This window comes from Ursus americanus, chromosome 15 (genome assembly GCF_024610735.1).
Source record: "Ursus americanus isolate L20-20 chromosome 15, mUrsAme1.1.p, whole genome shotgun sequence".
Taxonomy (NCBI): Eukaryota; Metazoa; Chordata; class Mammalia; order Carnivora; family Ursidae; genus Ursus; species Ursus americanus.
In genome coordinates, this window is record NC_142141.1 from 43,876,130 (window position 1) to 43,892,611 (window position 16,482).

Genomic DNA, 16,482 nt, shown 5'->3' on the forward strand with positions numbered 1-16,482 from the left:
TGTTTTGGGGAAAGAGGTTTGTCATGTTCAATTTTGAATCCCTAATAGGATGGCAGAATGCTAGTCATAATGATCATTAAATAAACGTGATGATAGATTTCATTGTTTGAACACACCTTAACCTGGGATTCTTGATAAATGTGAAATAAATTGAATTTTTTAATTCATGGTCTTCCTATCCCTTTAGATAGTGAAATCCTTTATGCAAGGGAGGTACCACATTTATCTATTGTTCAATTGATTTATCCCTCTTTTATCTATCATCTATCAATCTATTTATCTATCATCCATCTACCCTATCTACTCATCCATCCATCCATCCACTACCAGGAATACTTCCTAGCCTGAATTCCATACTAAATAAATAATTATGGAATGAGGAACCAATGAAGAAATCAATTAGTCAATGAATAAATGAATACACTAATAATTTAATAGTGTAAAAAAATCTTAGAATTTTCTTCTAAAAAACTGAAATACTAAACATTTACCACTACAATTTTAAGTTCAAAATATAAAATTTTGTAATGATAAAAACTTTCTTTAGACTATAGTTAAAGACTGAAAAAAAGGGGCCCCTGGGTGGCACAGCGGTTAAGCGTCTGCCTTCGGCTCAGGGCGTAATCCCGGCGTTACGGGATCGAGCCTCACATCAGGCTCCTCCGCTAGGAGCCTGCTTCTTCCTCTCCCACTCCCCCTGCTTGTGTTCCCTCTCTCGCTGGCTGTCTCTCTCTCTGTCAAATAAATAAATAAAATCTTTAAAAAAAAAAAAGACTGAAAAAAAACTAATGTAGAAGACAGTAAACACTTATGCGTGTTTGTGAAAGAAAAAGGGGAGAGAGAAAGAGAGCGAGCAAAAAGAAAATCTGGACAAATCTATGTTTGGCACTTCCTATATTAAAACAGTTGAACAAAAGTGTGGAGGTTTGTCACAAAGAATTTCTTATGGCAATTAAATTGTCTTTTTAAATATATATATGTGTGTGTGTGTGTATATATATATATATATCTCCTTTGCTTTGTGGCCAGTTATTGGGACTTTTCTTCTTAAAAAAAGAAGCTCTATACTTGTATAAAACTAACATTGTATATGTTCCTATATTTTCAGATAAATCTCTTTATTTCTGCCTGTTTTATTTATAATAATATTATATTAGTTATCCATTACTGAGTAGAAAATTACCAAAAACTTAGTGCTTTAAAGCAACACACATTTATTAGTTTAGACTTTATGTGTGTCAGGAGTCTGGGCATAGTTTAGGAAAATGTTTATCATCTCACAAGACCATAATCAAACTGTTAGCCGGGCTCTGTTCTTGACCGAAAGTTTGAGGAAAGATCTACTTTCAAGCTCTCTCATTTTGTTGGCAGAATTCATATCCTTGCACTTTCACAGCTGAAATCTCAGATCTTTCCTGGATGTTCGCCTGAGGCCACCTTTGGCTCCTACAGACCCCTCACATGCCATGCCACATGGCCTTTTTTATAGACGTTCACAAGATGGTGACCTGTTAAAGACAGCAGGAAAGCAAAATTCTAGAGCAAGTCGACTAGCAAGACATTTTTATGTAATGTAATCCTAGGAAGGACACCCCAAGGAAGGACACCTTTACCAAGAAACAGGGATTGCACTAAAATAAAAATAGAGAAGGTGAACATTATGGTGTCCACCTTAGAGTCTGTCTGCTACAATGATTTGTGCTCTTTTATGAAATTTTTTCTTTTAATACTCGAGCCTGGAAAGTTTGTTCTTATATATTAGTTTTATATTTCCTAGAACACATTTAAAACTCAAGGTTATTTCAATTGTCAAATATGAAGGTCCTGGTTCTCTGGTCAGCTTTATTTTATAACCCTTCAGAATCTGATCACATATTTTTATATGAAAAATATAATTACAGTTATTCTTGAAAATCAATTTCAAGTGCTCCTGGGTGGCTCAGTCGGTTAAGCATCTGCCTTTAGCTCAGGTCATGATCTCAGGGTCCTGGGATTGGGCCCCGATCAGGCTCCCTGCTCAGCAGGGAGTCTGCTTCTCCCTCTCCTTCTACTCGTGCTCACTATCTCAATCTCTCTGTCTTTCAAATAAATAAATAAATCTTATAAAAAAAGAAAATCAATTTCATATTAAATATTGTAACATATGCCAAGTCATATTGTTTTAATTTAAATCAGGAAAAAGTAAAAATCTAAACCATTCTCTGTGTGTGTGTGTGTGTGTGTGTGTGTGTGTGTGTGTGTGTGTAACAAACTAAAGCTTTAAAAACGGGGAAAATACAGAATAACTAATGCAAATTTTATAATACTGATTCTTTTCTAATTAGTGGCTTTAATAATACTATATATATGTATATACAGCAGTCTTGAACAAAATGTGTGTTTTATCCTCAACAATGAGTAAGCGTCTCTTAAGATTCCCTTTATTTAATCTTGAGTGTGTTTTATTGCTATAATATATGCATTATGTTTTGTGTTTTATGCATATTTTTAAGTAGTGGCATCTAATCCTTTCAATTTAAATAAAGGGGAAGTCTCAGAATGTATGTACAGGTTTATAAAGACTTATATAAAATTATTTGTTTCCTTAATTAAATTTTTTGTCTTTATAGCTTGGCTGATTTTTACTCATTATTTAACTTTGAGAATCTGTTTGTTATACAGTGAATGTAAAAAAGTATTTTACTGTGTATCATCATAGAAATTATAGCCATACTAAATTTGATGCAAGCCATATGGAGAGAGAAATTTCTTACTGCAGAGAGAAATATGTCAAAAATATTCAAAATATGTACTAAAATCATCTTGCTAAAAAAATTAGAAGAATTTTAAATTTTTCATTTTAGATTTATAGCATGCTTTATTAATAGTAGTATTTCCCCTTATTTTACTGAGAAGGATGATAAAAAGAAAGATGTTAAGGTTAGCTAGGGAGTATAGAATACAGAGTCAGAAGAGTGAGAAATGTGTATGCGGCTTTATGATGAGACTCTGATGCTAATGCAAGCCTGATGTGAGGCAGCCATACGTAGGTGTTCTATCATGTGCAGAACAGATGCATGTAGGGCCTCTAAAATGGTAGCCTGGAAACCCTCCTGTGGGGAACTGGAAGACATTGGAAATGTCTTGGCCTTTAGTCAGCTAAACTTTTGTCAACATATTTATGGATGGTTGTGAGACTAAGTCTTTTATATTTTAGATTTAACCGAAAGATTTCAAGCAATCCTAAAGCATATCTAACATCTTGAAAACGGGAACAATATTTTCAATGTGACATTGTAAATTTCTAGTATAGTGCTGGCAATTAGTAGCTGTTCAGTGTATGATTTCTGAATGGATTGATACTCATCTTCTGTTTTCTTTTTCAACACCTCTGTAGCTTTCCCGGGGATTAGTAATGCTTTTAGTCTGTTGTTGTGTTGTTTTAGGAAACTGGTATTCTTAAATATAATCATGAATTGACCAGTTTTGAGGGAAATAGAACTAGCCCTTGCTTAGGCATACATTGGAGTAATGTCCAATGCACTTTAATAAGACAAATGGAGTTAGAACAACATTTGTTGAAGGATGTGTATATATGAGAAGGGAATTTCTCCGAAAAAAAAGATAAAGAAAAAGTGTTTCTGATATAAAATATCACTAATTGGGGATTCACTTCTTAGAGATCTCACTCTGTTTTAGAGTCATGCCAGGTCAGGGAGGTTATCTAATTACTACAGATACAGCCATTGAGACAGGCTCTATGTCTGATTTCTTTCCACCACCCCATAGAAACAAAATACAAGTCATTCTTATAGATCCCATTCTACCACACCACCTGTATCTGTATGAAATAAAATAAAACAATATTTTGCAGCCTAAACCAGCATTGGGTTTAGGGGAAGAGGAACGGGTAGTGAAAAGGAATTGGAGCCAAGTTTTGTAATGTCAGTGTGGCCCTCCCCCCACCCCCTGCCAAAATGTGTACTTCCTTCTGCTTGCTTATTTTAAGTGCCTGAGTGTTAAAAGAAAAAATAATTTTGCTGGCCTTATGCTAGTTGAATAAGCTAAGAATAAAGTGAAAGTTTTGTGTTTTTAATTTTCTTCAAATTAATAATTACTAAGATTGAGAAGGGTTTTTTTCCTATAATTACAATATTTCTGTCACTTTATTTTTGTCTGCACTGGAAGTAGGGAAACTTAGATTCATAAAGAGAACTTAGAAATTGATAGGTCCTTTTCTTGTTTCTGATTTGAGAGAAGTCTAAAACAATTCAGAAAATAAACTGCTCTGTTTATTTTTGAAGGCACTGACATTAAATTTCACAAATTCCCCCAATAATGTATTCCAGGATTTTACCATTGATATCATGAAGAAAGTCATTTGTGCAGTCAAAAAAAACCCTTGTGTTTATTAAAATATTTTATCCCTGTACTGGTCACATACATTAATTAACCTCCTTCTCTACATTTGTTAAATATACATTATATCAAACAACTTTCTTATCAAAATTAAATATATAGTTTTGCAAATATTTTTGGTTCATGGAACATACTGAGCAACAATAGATGGTATTGAAGATGCAAATAATTCCATCTTAAAATTACCATTTCTTAAAATGAATATTTACAATGCACTTAAATCTCTGAGTTAAATGAAGTTTATTTAATATCTGTTGTGCTTTACAGTGCTGTTGTAATAACTAAATGAAATTGCATACTCCCATGTATAATCTGATATTTCACGTGTATTCAGTATATCATGTCCCTAGGATCACCTCAGTCCAGTTTTGTCTGTTCACTTCTAATGGATCTGACATATTAAAAACTGTAGTCAGTATTGTTTACCTAATTATTTGGGTATTCCAGAGTATTCATTATGAAGTAATTAAATAAAAATGAGTAACCTTCTCAATTCATTTGTATAGTGACTGACACCTAACTCACTGTCTCACCACATTTTGGATTCTTTCATTTTCATCAGCTGTGGAACTTACTCCCCAAAATCACACAATGAGATCAATAGAGAAAGCTCAGGATATTTGATATACTTCTCTAATACTTGAAGGTTGTTGTTCTGTTCCTCCCAAAATGACAGTTAGGAGACATGTTATTTAACATACTATCGTTCAGTGTAGTTACTCTACTTAACTAAGTGTAATGGCATTATTTTATACATTTATTTCAAGTTGTATTTAGTTTGACTTTAATATTCCATTCACCAGTTTGGCTCCTCAAGTTAGTATCTATTTATTTTTTAAGATTTTATTTATTTATTTGACAGAGAGAGCGAGAGAGCATGAGCAGGGGGAGCAGTAGAAGGAGAGGGAGAAACAAGCTCCCCACCAAGCAGGGAGCCTGACCCAGGACCCTGGGATCATGACCTGAGAGGAAGGCAGATGTTTAACCATCTGAGCCATTCAGGTGCCCCTCAAGTTAGTATTTAAACAAAATTTGACCCATTCTCATATGAATGATTGTTGCTAAGGACCAAGCAATGTACACTAGAGATACAGTAGGATAAGAGGTAAAAGCAGCTTGAATTGGAGAAATTGAAAATCACAACTGCCTTCATATTAGATAATGTAAGTACAGCATATCAAACACGGAGACCCTGTATAATTATTTTGACATTAACCAAGCTTTTCAGAAGAGCAAGGACAGAATCTTAAGGAATGTGATTTTAAATTTGCAGAAAATTACTTCAGAAATAAAGTGTAAGCGGGTGTAGTCACTGGATGACCTAGCCATGATGGTAGAGTTTAAAGTAGCTGAACACTCATTTCTTACTAAACTTTCTTGATGCTTATTCTTATTTCTTTGTGTTTTTTTCTAATTTTCTTGTTTTAGAAGGAAATGTGGGAAGACTAGACCTGACAGATCGAAGGCACTCAATTAAATGAATGAATGCATGGATTATTAAACTAAGACTAAATCTTTTTTAAAAAGATTTATTTATTTATTTATTTGAAAGAAAGAGACAGTGTGTGCATGAGCTTGGGGAGCGGGGTAGGGACTCTCCAGCAGACTCCCCACGGAGTGCAGAGCCTGAAGCAAGGCTCAACATCTCCCAAACCTGAGATCATGACCTGAGCCAAAAACCAGAGCCAGGTGTTCAACAGACTGAGCCACATAGGAGTCCCAAGACTAAATCTTTATAAGCACTACATCTATATACCTCTTGGTTCAGTTGTCCTTTCTCAACTTTACTGTCACCTCTATATTGGGATAATATCAACTCACAGATTTGTGGAAAGTGAATGATAGTATAGTATGAAAAGGATGTCATATATTCACTTAAAACTTCACTCATTAAGCAAAAAAAAATCTATTGAGCAAGTGCTGCAAGAAAATCATTGTTGTGCATGCTTGGAATATATTAATGAACAAAATAAATTTGCAATCTTATTTGCAATCTTTTGTGATAATGATGACAGTGAAAATGATGATGATTATCATCATCATTATAAAAATAGCTAACAATTTTATAATCCTTAATATGTGCTGATAAATGTAAGTATTTTATGTATGACTTAGTGTTTCCATAAAAACTATGCGATAGGTATTTTGATTTATCCACACTCTAGAAATGAGAAATTGAAACATGGTAAGAGTAAGGAACTTGCTCAAGATCATGGAGCTGGTAGATGGAAGAAGAGATCAAAGCTGGAGAGTGTGGCTCCAACCAGTTCTTCACCATAACACCCACAATACTGCTACCTAATTATAGTGACTACTAATTGATTCTTTCAGTCTGTTATCTGAGGAACTTTAACAGCATATAAAATGCTAGTGAGAATCCAATGCTTTACTTGGACCCAGGGAAATGATAGAAGAGTTTAGACAAAAAAAGTGTAAATAAATAAATAAATAAATAACTTTTGAGCATGAATTTTAAAACTTGGGGACTAAAGAAACATAGAATGCATTTGACCTAAAGGATTTGTAAATGTAAAAAATGGGCAGAGGATCTGAACATTTTCTTAAGAAGACACAAAGATGGCCAACAGACACATGAAAGGATGCTCAACATCACTCATCATTAGGGACATGCAAATCAAAACTACAATAAGGTGTCACCTTTCACCCATCAGAAAGGCTAAAATCAAAAAGATAAAAAATGATAAGTGTTGATGGGGATGTGGAGAAAAAGGAACTCCTGCACACTGTTGATGGGAATACAAACTGGTACAGCCACTGTGGAAACAGCATGGAGTTTCCTCAAAAAATAAAAAATAATAATGCAATATGATCCAGTAATTTCACTACAAAGGATTTACTCAAAGAAAATGAAACAATATTTTGAAAAGATTTGTGAATCTCCATGTTTATTGTAGCACTATTTATAATAACCAAGATATGGAAGCTACCTAAGTATTCACAGATAATCAAGGGGTTAAGGAAGACATACACACCACATCTTCCTTAACCATTTGATATATGTATGTATCTACATATCACACACACACACACACACACACACACACACACACACACAAATGGTCGGAATATTACATAGTCATAAAATAGGATGTGGTCATGCCATTTGCAACAACATGGATGGACCTACAGAGTATTATGCTAATACCATATGATTTCATTCATATGTGGAATCTAAAACAAACAAACAAATGAATAAACAAACAAAATGCAGAATCAGATCCATAAATACAGAGAAGAAACTGGTGGTTGCCAGAGGGGAAGGGTGGGAAGAGGGAAAAATGGATGAAGGAGAGTGGAAGATATAGGCCACCAGTTATGGAACAAATAAGCCAAGGGATACAAGGCATAAGGAATATAGTCAGTGATACTGTTATAGTGATGTCTGGTGACACACAATAGCTATACTTGCGGTAAGCATAGCATAATGTATAAACTTATCAAATCACTATGTTGTACACCTGAAATTAGTGTAACGTTGTGTGTCAGCTATACACAAAATGTAGAAAATATAAATAAATAAATAAATAAATAAATAAATAAATAAATAAATAAATGTATTTTCAAGTAAAATTTAAACAAATATAAAATATACATTTTTAGGGACGCCTGGGTGGCTCAGTCGTTAGGCGTCTGCCTTCAGCTCAGGGCATGATCCTGGAGTCCTAGGATCGAACCCTGCATCAGGCCCCTCCGCTGGGAGTCTGCTTCTTCCTCTCCATTTCCTTGCTGTGTTCCCTCTCTCGCTGGCTATCTCTCTCTCTGTCAAATAAATAAATAAAATCTTTTAAAAAACATATATACATTTTTATTGCCAGTCATGTGTATATTTTCCTTCAGCATAGAACTATATTTTAATATATTATGTTAAAGAAAAATGAGCAAAACATGTTTCTTTTCAAGATAATTTACAATGTTAAGTCATGCATGCGAGTAATGAGATTAATAATACAAAGTTTAGATTTATTCATTCTCTGGGTGATAAATCATGACAAGTCATTTAACTGTGATGCAATAAAACCATGTGAAGGCTGAGAGAATGGATGATACTGTTTAGAGTGGTTCATGGCTCGTCGAGGTAAAATTAAGTCAGAGTGTTAGCAGTGTTCTAAAATTGTTTTACATTGATAGAAGTCTGGTAACTTTGAATGGAGTGTAAATCATACGAGAACTGAATGCTTCCTCTGAAGATTCCAATGGCACACGTGAACAGAATATTCTCAGCTAGTATCTCTTACAATATATGGCTCACATTGATTGAGCACTTACATGAAACACATTACTAGCCCCAACAATTAAGTTAATATATAATAATAAACATAAAGCACATGAACTTTCTTTCTGTTTAAGTACGCAAACAACTGTTTGTATATTTATCATCCCTGGAAAAGCTGTCATCTTGATTATATTTTATAACTTTATTTTTATAATTACTGTTTTAAAGTTATATAACCACCTGGTTCACAATTCGAAAGTTACAAAGGGATTTCCCTTGCTTGCCCCTGCCTTTCACACACCTAGTAAATCCTTCTGGAAATTGCCCAGTTTTATTGAGTTTATTAGATGGTCTTCAAGAGATACTTAGCTTATATAAAGTGTATAATGTGTTTGGATTTGTGGACTATGATTGTTACAATCATAAGGAAATGCTCAATTTTAGAGCTTGATGAGAATAAAGTTTTGTTCGTTTACCCAATTTTGTTTATAATTAAGATCTTATATCACAATACTTTCCATGGATCTGTGGAGTTCATATTTAGACTCCTTTGTTTGCAAGAATACTGAGTCTCTACATTGTTTTTAAATATCTCATTTTATGAAGTATTCATATTGGCACCAATAGTTTAAGAAATTATGAATAACTAGTTTTTGTATTATTTTCTTTTTATTTGTCAAAGCTGAATGGATTGTTTTAAATTGCATATATTAATCTGTATAAAGTTCAATTATTCTAACTTCACTTTCTGGTATGTATTTACTTTCCATTGCACATTTAACACTAACGAGTCATTATCAGTCTTTAATGGATACTGAAATAATGATACAAGATTGAGATCATATAGAACAATAGCTATACCATACTTGCCAAAAATTAGAAAAATTGTTACCATTGTTAATCATCTGACTTCAATAGTATTTCTCAGAATGATAAACATTGTCTTATTGTCTTTTGAAAGATTGCTGAAATTGTGTACATCTGTATGTGGTTGTTGGAAGCTATTACAAATAATAATGTTAACAGTAATACAGAGACTTCACTTCAAACTGAAATCGACCTATAATAATTGAATATGTCAACCACCATTGTCCAGAGACAGGTTCAACTTTACAAATATTGAAATCAGAGCTGATTTCAGAAGTTTGAGATGCTTATATGTGGACTTTGGCATACATTCATAAGGGAGATCTTTGCCACTAGAATGTATCAGATTTATTAAAGTATGAATTTTCCAAGAAGATAATCACATTATCAAACATTCTCCATGGAAATTAACACATTTTTTTAAGTCTAAACTAAGAAAAAGAAAATTTTCTTCAGATAAGTTAAAATAAAATTCTCCCTCACCTTTTTCAGGCATATACGCAAATGCTTCCTTCTCAGTGAGGACTGTGTAAGCCAACATTTTTAACACTACAACCCTATTACTTTCCTTCTTTTTTTTTTTTTCTTGTATACTTAATTCTGCATAGAACATTTTATCTTTTCCCTTTCCTCTCTCCCTTCTTTCCTTCCTCTTTCTCTTTCTTTCTTCCTTCCTCTCTGTTCTGCCATCTAGAATACAAACTCCATTGGGGCAAACCTTATTTTGCTTCTCCCAGGTGAGGTTTTATAACTTACCTGTCATAGAGTAGGCACTCCATAAACACATGCTGATAGAATCTAATTAGTGCCCACAACTGCACTAGTTTGTCCAAACCTCATAAGGTTCCTTTCTAAGTTTCTGCCTGGTCATCTCTAACACACATATTCGTGTGCATATTAAGGCTAGTACATGTTAGAGTTAACTACGCCCCAAGCAATGGTGCTCATACCATAGTATCTAAAAACCCTCTGTGCCACTTCCTAAGAGTATAGGCCCAGTGGCACTCTTCCAAAAGTTCTGCCTCAAGATGTTTGTATCATCTCCTGACCCAATGCTCCAGGGACTATACTAAGGGGTTTAATTTTAATGATTGAGATTGCTGAGCTGTGGAGTTTAGACTGGTTTCAAAGAACTGGAAACTTAACCTTCTCAAATTTGGTTTACGCCCTGTTTTCCATAGTTACTCTAATTTCTTTCATTTTTCCTAATTACCATGTCAAAAATAGATAGTTCTTTTATTCTTTTCAGCAAAAGGAATTGGGGCCTAATGGCAAATAAATCATAGAGTTCCATACGGTTCGAAATGTCAAACTATTTTGTCTCCACACCAGTGGTTCTCATGGATGGCAGCATACTAGTATTACTTAGGAGACTTTTGAATTTTAGATACCCCAGGCCTCAATAGTCTGCAGTTTCAGTCGGGTATCAGTAGTGTTTAAAACTCCACAGGTGGCTCACAAACGGGCCATGATAGCGGACCTTTGTTTTATCCCTGTGGCATCATTCCAATCACTAAAAGCCCAGTCATTCTTAATCAAGGCTGGAACACTTACTAATAACCAGTATTTTCAAATCAATTACTAGTGAAATTTAGCCACACATGCTTCGCCTGAACCTAGTTTCCAGACACTGCAGAGCAAAAGCTGCAGGTTGAGAAAGAGTCTAACAATAGCAATCGAAAGTTGCTCTGTTTCCTTGTTAGGCTTGAGCCAGTCAATCTGGGCCAAGGTTTTGTCTTCTTTTCATTGTAAGTTTTAAAATATTCAACCCCACTGTGATTTCTTATTTCTAAATACTGCTCTATTTTAGCAGCCATCAAGATGCCTATCTGGCGGTAGCTAAAAGCTAAATACGCAACTATCATGTGGCCCCAAGATTGCATTCACTGGTATTTATCACAAAAAAATAAAAGCTTATATCACAGGAAAAAAAAAACACATATACAAAAGTTTATAGCAGCTTTATTCATAATAACCAAAAAGTGCAAACGACACACTTGCCCTTCGATGGATGACTTTTTTTTTTTTAAGATTTTTTATTTATTTATTTGACAGAGAGAGACAGGCAGTGAGAGAGGGAACACAAGCAGTGGGAGTGGGAGAGGAAGAAGCAGGCTCTAAGCGGAGGAGTCTGATGTGGGGCTTGATCCCAGAACTCTGGGATCACGCCCTGAGCCAAAGGCAGACGCTTAATGACTGAGCCACCCAGGCGCCCCACTGAGCCATCCAGGTGCCCCCGATGGATGACTTTTTAAACAAGCTGTAGTACAACAATCCTGTGGAATACTATTAAGAAACGAAAAGGAGCCAATGATGATATGTGCAAAAACCTGGAGGAATCCCCAGATAATTATTCTGCATGAAAAAAAGTCATTCCAGAAAGGTTAGATATAGTATGATTCAATTTATATAACATTTACAGACGGACAAAATTATGGAAATGAGAAGAGATTAGTTATTGGTGGGCAATTAGGGGCTTGAAAGGGCAGGAAATCATGTGTGTCTAAGGAGGAAGTATAAAAGGGCAATATGAATAATTCTTGTGGTAATAGAAATATTCTGTATATTTACTATGTCAATGTCAAAATCCTGGTTGTGATAGTGTACTATAGTTTGCAAGAAATCACCTTGGGAGAACGTGGGTAAAAAGTATGGTATACAAGATCTCTTTGCATTATTTCTTAATACTACACTTAATTCCACAATTATCCTAAAATTAGAAATGTAAGGGGGAGCTTGGTTGGCTCAGCCGGTGAAGCATGCGATTTTTGATCTCAGAATTGTGAGTTTAAGCCCCATGTTGAATGCAGAGATTACAAATAAAATCTTAAAAAGAAAAAAAAAGAAATAAAAAGGAAAATGAGAAAATATGAATTGATTTATTTCTGATCAGCTATGAATACTATGCATTAACTCTTTCATAACTAACAAAAATCCATGAAAGTTAAGGCTGGGATATTGCAACTTCTCTGAAGGAAATGTAATTTTATTTCAAACAATTTCAGAAATATTTTATATTTTCAAGTCATGTGTTGTCATGTATTTCTGTGTATCATCATTGCGGAAATATAAAATGCATGCTTTATGCCTAAAATATTCCACTCATTAAGATGATCTCAAACTTACGTTATGTTTGATTTTATAGTTAGTCTTTGAAAAATCGGTGCTGTCATTTTCTAGAACATTTTAGAATGTGAATCTTTAATTTTAAAAATGCAATTGATAGGGGCGCCTGGGTGGCTCAGTTGTTAAGCGTCTGCCTCCGGCTCAGGGCGTGGTCCTGGCGTTCTGGGATCGAGCCCTACATCAGGCTCCTCCGCTAGGAGCCTGCTTCTTCCTCTCCCACTCCCCCTGCTTGTGTTCCCTCTCACTGGCTGTGTCTCTCTGTGTCAAATAGGTAAATAAAATCTTAAAAAAAAAATGCAATTGATAAATTTTCGATAACATAATAAAAAAATAGAGAATTTACTTCTGCCTCTAATTCAAAGTACACACTTTAAAAAGTAGGGTCATATGAATTATAGACAACTTTTTATATTTAGCAAAGAAATTTATTCCAAGTGAGGTATTATCAAAATTGATGAGCATGATAAACTTTGGTATATATTTAACAATATCAGTGACATTTAAGTTATCTGCTTCACCACATGCTATATTTTTTAAAATTTCTTACATTAACCTTAATATGCTGGTCAAGGTGATATGTAAGATTAACCTCTTTTTAGTGACCTAGAAAATGTTGTTTCTATTTTTTATCCAAGTTTTTTTTTAATTTTCCATGCATCCATGCCTGTTCCAATAAGAATGATATCAGAAATATTTTCTCTATAGTAGAGAAAATGTGAAATCACTGTGAAAATGTTTCATCATTCATATAATTTTATCTTTACCTGAAAGCACTGTTGGACTTTATTTCCTCCAGGTTTTACATTGGTACTTTCTATCTCAGAATTTTTAACATTGTTGAAATGACAAAATCAGAACTGGGATAAGGTAGAGGGATCCTCTCCTGTATGGGGATAAAGTTACTGTAGGGATGAAGCTCATATATACATATTTTTTTATTAAAAAAAAAAAGAAAATGTTCATAGCAATTTTAAGAACATTTTAAGATATCTTAGCAAAAACTTCACTGCATCAAATATCGAAGGCAAAATGTCTAGGTTGAAATTTACCTTTCCTCCTTTGCAGGATCTTTTTTTTTAAGGTTTTATTTTTAAGCAATCTCTACACCTAATGTGGGCTCAATCTCTACAACCTTGAGATCAAAAGTTGCATGTTCCACTGACCAAGCCAGCTAGGCACCCCTCTTCGCAGCATCTTAACCGGTTGTTTGGGGGAATTTAATTTTTTTATTGTATTTGATAATCTCATGGGGGAAAATGTAACTCTTGGGTTATCCAGTAATAATAATTATATTTTTAAACATGTAGATAATTTATATTTACTTTTTATGTTGTATTTTTGAGATCTTTGTTAATTTTTTTATTGTGTGTGTATGTGTACATGTGTTTAGGGATTTGAAAATGAAAATATTTAAGCAGCTCAGATTTTGCTTTTAAGTGAATATTGTGTTTATGTTAGTTATCCTTTTTTTAGGATTTTATTTTTTTTATTTGAAAGAGAGAGTGAGGGGGGAAGGGGCAGAGGGAAAAGAAGAAGCAGACTCCCTGCTGAGCAGGGAACCTGACACGGGGCTTTATCCCAGCACCCTGAGATCATGACCTGAGTTGAAGTCAGATGCTTAATCAGCTGAGGCACCAAGGTGCCCCTCATATTAGTTGTCTTATTTTTCTTAAAGAGCTGGAATTTTAAAGTCAAATATCAGCATTTTTCCTTGTGTATCTTACTTTGATGTCATGCTCTGTGGGTGTTTTCCTCTCTTTCAAATATATATTAAGATATAATGCATAAATTATATATAAAAACATATATATTATGTGATATTTATTATGATGGTGATATGTAAATCCCAAATTCACGTGGGATTTATTTTAGTATTTTATATGCTATGTAATTTAACTTATTTTTTCTATTAACCTTCTTTTGGAAACTATTTTTATCCACCTATTTTGGATACATTCTTAATCATATAAAAAGTTCTTTAAGTTCCTTTATAAAAATTTTAAAAGAAATTACTCTAGTTCTTGGAATAACGAGACTGTTTACCAAAGTAAGATTAAGTAATTAATAATAAACTCTATACATGTGAAATTATCCCCCATTCAAGCATTCCTTGTTCATGTCTAATTTTACTAACCCAACCAACATCTTTGAAGGTTAGACACATATTTGGATGCAATACAAAGACAATAGAAAAAGTGAAATTATGTAGGATTTACAAAAAAGCACCTATGCATGATTATGTTTAGCAGTCAAATACAAAGATCAAAAGGAAAAGATAGAGTTTAATTTGTGCTCATAATCAGTTAATTATGTTCCCTTCTGCTGAGGAAACTCTAACTTAACACACACAAATTACAAATCAGTACGAAATAACTTGAATTAATTTACCCCTCTATGGAATTATACAAAGTATATATCATTTTACCCAGAAATTTTATAAACATAAATATTAGTATTTAGTTTTGAATATGTAAATCGTTTATACTTTATGTGCGTGCTTTCTCTTGAGGAAGTGCCATCTGTTGCCTGTTATAGGGAATAGAAGATGAGCTCTTCTGCCCACTGCTTCTTAGTATCAGAGTCAACAAGGAAAAAAATTCAAACCCTGGATGGAACAATGCTTTACTCACATGGGGAAGAGGTAGAGCAAGATCAGCTTCAATAGTGGGATTAGTGTCCCATGTCCAGTGGGTTTCTCTGGGCAGCCAACCTAAGGCAATTGACCTGCATACATACTTCTTGTGCTGTAGCATAAGGACCCTTTCTACTCCCTGCAGGGGACAGATGTAGCAATGGGTTGACCAAGGGCCACATGACATGCAGACTTAAGCAAAACAAAGGAATACTATTTGAGTTTGAAATGGAAAGACTTTCCAGCACAAGGTGGTAAATCCAGCATAAGCCCTGGGAACTTTCTCTCAGTAAGGAAGGGCTCGGGCCCAGGACCCATTCTTATGTGGCTGAAAGAAGGTCAAAAGACTATACCAATAGACTGCCTTACCCAACAGTGTCATGGGGATTTCTCCATATTTTTACCATAGCACTAAATATAGAATATATCCCCCACGGATGACTGAAGTCATTAGATAATGAGAATATAATTCATTCTCTAGCCATTTATAACACAACAAAGAGGCCAGAAAAAAAAATAACAGAACAAAGCAAAACTTTAAAATAGCAAGAGGTCAGGTCAATCCAATTATTTTTATATTAAGTGCATACTTATTACAAAATACAGTGTTACCTAGTTTATACATCTTATTTTTACTCTTCACAAAATTCCTGAATATTAGAAAGGTAGACATTTTTATTAACACTTCATTAGAATGAAAATTGGAATTTTCATCTATTCATACAATGTGTCAGAAGCATTGTAACCACAAATTGCCTCTCAGGCCTTTACTCGTAGTTGTTTCCAATGTCTAAATTTTTTGTATTTTGCTTTCCTAGCATATTGCCTTTATAAAATAATGAAGTAGAATTTAAGGGTGGCTTCTTAAAATCAAAACCCTGCTTAGTAAAGAGAAGAGCACTGAATGACAAAAATTAGAAATTTATTTGACCCAACATGGATATGTAACAGGAGAGTTTCATAACTCAAACAGTTCAAATAGATGAGGAACTAATTAATATATTCACTTGAATATATCCTAAAGTAAACATTGTAGTATGGCAGAAAAAATTAATAACAATATATCATGACGGAAAATGGATTATGTTCAATAATGTTGGGTGATAACACAAAGTTGTAATAGATTTTATCTATCACAGTAAAATATGTTGGCATTCATAGAGCAAGCTATGGTTTCACAATTATTTCACTTAAAAGAACCTGCAATTTTTCCAATATGCTGTAT